Raw genomic sequence first — 3,981 nt, forward strand, 5'->3', positions numbered from 1 at the left:
GTGATTTTAGCTCTGGGATGTTTAGCCAGTGGCCTAGCACATAGCAGCTAGCACTACAGCCAGGGCTTAAGACGTTGAAAGCCTAGCTTTGTTTATTATTTATTATTCTCCAGCTGCACAGCCCCACCACCCGAGCTGAAACCAGTAACTCATCCTGGCTTTCCAGAACTCTTTGAGCATCCAAGGTTGCTCTCCACCATCTCTGATGCTTCCTTGCACTCTTGGCTTTTTGTGGCACTTCACCTTCTGAATTCTGTTCTCCATTGTCTCTCATCTTCGTTGTACATCTATTGTCTTTCATGGGCTCAGCTCTCTACTGTTTCTACATCTGGACACTCTCTGGAACCCATCTTCTATCTCCTCCTGGGCTCTGCTAAGGCTGGCTTTACTGGGAGCTGACTGCTCTTGTGTAATGAGCACAGCACACTCTCCCCACTGTAAAAGCCCAGTGAAGTACACAGCTGCTGGGAAAAGGCTTTGCTGGAGCTTAAGCTGCATCAAGTAGAAGGTGAGAGTGCTCCCAAGGCAAAGCAGTTAGGGAAGCTGGCCATTACAGTTGGTGATTCCCGCCACCAGAAATGTCTTTTTTTTTGGGAGGGGGGTACCTGGTTTTAAGTCTTCTTTGAGCAACCTAGAGGTTTTTTTTTAAACAAACAAACAAACAAACAAACAAAACAGTTCACAATTGTGACTGTCCTGATTGCAGTTCTTGGAACAGCTAAAGGAGTGGCTGCTTGACTGACAACTCCCATGGCCTCTGTGAGAATGGTGCTGCTGAAGCTGAGGCTGCATCTTCTGTTGGTCCTCCAGGAGTGGCAGGATATTGTTCACAGACTTGGTGGGCACAGAAATCACAAAGACAACAACAGCAGCTCCCATCGAGCTCTTGTCTCTGTCTGTCCTGATGTAGTCACCGAGTTTCATCCATAGAAACTGCTGCTGTGGCCAGCCATGCAGGAAAGTTCGAGAAGCTGCCAATCAAGCAGCCCCAGTTTCCCTGACAGTTTAAGAAGGAACGGCATTAAGAGGTGTTTACAATAAAGATGTAAGGTGCAGTGAACTTTTCTAAGAATATTTAACCTTTGGCCAAATAGGTCAAGCCTTTGTGTTCAGCACCTGGAGGAGGGGCCCAGTGGAAGGAAATGAGATCACCGGGGAAGACTTAGCACCTTCCATCTTTCCTTTCGGCCTCCCCATGAGCTTAAAAAGCAGGGTAGGAGCATCTGGAAAAGTTTAAAAAGCTAGCTACCCTCTTTCTGCCATCTTTGCCCATAGCTACCATGGTGCACACAAATGTCCTGGAAGATGCTGTCAAGAGCATCAGCAATGCTGAAAAGAGAGGCAAATGCCAGGTCCTCATTAGGCCATGCGCCAAAGTTGTCATTTGGATCCTAACTGTGATGATGAGGCATGGTCGGTGAATTTGAAATCATCGATGATCACAGAGCTGGGAAAACTGTTGTGTACCTCATTGGGGGGGCTGAACAAGTGTGGGGTGACCAGCTTATATTTGACGTGCAGCTCAAAGAGCTAAAAAGATGACAGAACAACCTACCATCATCCTCCCAGTTAGATTCATTGTACTGACAACCTCAGCTGGCATCATGGGCCATGAAGAAGCAAGACAAAAGCACACAGGAGAGGAAATCCTGGGGTTCTTTTTCTAGAGATGAAAAAAAAAAAAGCCTCCGTGGACTGTGAAGGAGGGATTTTGTTATGGTGACACAAAAGCCGGGTAACACATCTGATAAGACTGCCTGCCAGCATACTAATAAGACATTTCTAGTCACGACATGTTTGGAGCATCTGCTTTAAATTTAGCAACAAGATAAGGTGACCCATTTTATGATTGCCACTTTCCAAATCCAGTATAATCTCTAACTTCGCTCTAAATACACTTATCCATATACACACAGATAAGTCCAGCTCTCACGCCTCATCAAAGGAGTTCTTTATACAGCAGGCAGAGACCACCACAGAGTCCACAGCTGGTCAGACTACAGCTCCCTACACCTACAGCTCAGGGAACATTGAAGGAGAGGGGCAGAAAGATTGGAAGAGCCAGAGGACCAGATGTCTGCTGTGAGATAGTCTTTCCTATCAATGACAAGGAAGCTCCACCTAATGAAATCTGATCAATATAGCTGCCTAAGCAAGACAATAGATGTTGACATAAGACCTCCTTCCCCTAGATGAAGACCTATTGGCGATTATTGACTGCTGAGGAGCAGAATCGGTCTGCTTCAGGAACAAGCTTCTGGATAGGTTATTTAGTTCCAAGCAGTCAGCCCTAAAGACACATAAGTAGGAATAGCACCGAATGGATTCAGTAGATTGTGGTGTGTGTGTAAAACAATAATGAAAAAGAAATTATGGATTTGAGAGATACAGGAGGCCTTAAAGGGGGAGTAAAAGGGTTGAAAATGATGTAAATACAGTATTCAGGTATGAAATTCTTTAAAAAGTTTTTAAAAGAGAAAATAAATTAGTAGCACGTTATTTAAAAGAATTAATTTGTATGTAATAAGGATAACACTAAATTATATAAAATATTAGAAGCATGTTTAGTAAGATAGTTGTGTACAAGGTTAAATATAAAATTCAGTGACAACATGATAATATAAAAATCTCATGTAAATTACCTTAGAACAAATCTAAAAGATCATTTTTTTTGAAATCTATACATACAAAAACTATACACATAAGGACATTTTAAAGAAATCCCCAAAAAATGGACAGGTGGGCACAACACCACAAAGAGAAATTCTCTCCAAATACATCTCTAGAGCTCCACACAGAATTGCAACAATTTTATGAACTTGATGCCTCGATGATAATACATAAGGAAAAATGAAAGTTCTAGGAATAGCCAGCAGCTTCTAAGGAAACAAAACGAAGACACACATGTGGCTGCGGAAAGTCTTGCCTGTGAGAGGGTCTGACACGAAGGTGCAGTGCTGCTGTAGTGTCGCGTACCACAGACACTACAGCAGAGGAACAGAACTCCCAGACACTGCAGCCACGGCCTTGTGGGGAAGGACAGGTTGGAGACTTTTCAGTGAAGGGAGCTGGGAAGGTGAGCTTGCCAATGCCCACGCAGAAAGTGTGAAACTGGATCCGCACCTCTCAGCATGCACAAAAGTTAACTTTATTTTGAATAAAAACAGAATTACCAAAACCAAAGCATAATGTTTCCAGAAGAATTTCTAGGTGATGAGTTTTCTGGTTCTGCGTTCAGAAAATGGCTCCCTTACACAGACACTGTAGCCTGAGTTGGTTTGTTTTGTTTTTAAACTTAAAAATTCCTTAACTTTTTTTTTTCTGTTTCTGGTACCACTACCACAGTTTATAAGGCAATATACCTGATGTAATGAAAAGAAAAAGGAGGCACCACAACAGACAAAAGAGCCAGGGATCTGAATGATATCACATGGGATTTTCAAAAGCTATGCTTTTGCAAACTGTGGCTGTGGCGGTCCTGAACAAGAAGGGTTTCCTGTTTAAGCTGCAGTAGCTTATTTGGCTATGGACCATCGTTCTTCTGTGGCTGGTCTTTACAGTTCTGCTAATGTATTTGGGACAACTGTCTCAGGGTAATCTGCAGCTTTCCTGACAACTTGCTCCTTCTCCTGCGACAAACTGTAGCCTTTTCCTGCTGTTTATTAAACCTTCCGCTTCCACATCTACCATTTCACCAGATCCATAGCCACCTCCAGAGAGACTGTCTGAGCTTCTTCCACCAACACTACTATCTTCATGACTCCATAATTTGATTGCTGTTGTCCACTGTATTTTCCAAAGTCATTATAGTTCCCACCGCCACCATAGTTAACTCCTCCAAATTTCTCCCTTTATTATAAGAATTATGTCCTCCTCATCCACCACCTTTGTTTCTAAACTACCATCAAACCTCCTCCATTACTATAGCGAGGGCCATCATCATAGCTGCCAACATCATCATAGCTGCCAACATCATCATAG

General features: G+C 43.0%; 1 pseudogene; it reads left to right on the forward strand.

Annotated features, from left to right (window-relative positions):
• Positions 1-1,280: 1,280 nt before the first annotated feature.
• LOC129669702 (40S ribosomal protein S15a-like) lies at positions 1,281-1,667 on the forward strand (annotated as a pseudogene).
• Positions 1,668-3,981: the final 2,314 nt, after the last annotated feature.

The sequence above is a fragment of the Psammomys obesus genome, unplaced genomic scaffold (assembly GCF_907164565.1).
Source record: "Psammomys obesus unplaced genomic scaffold, mPsaObe1.curated_primary_1811, whole genome shotgun sequence".
NCBI classification, from domain to species: Eukaryota; Metazoa; Chordata; class Mammalia; order Rodentia; family Muridae; genus Psammomys; species Psammomys obesus.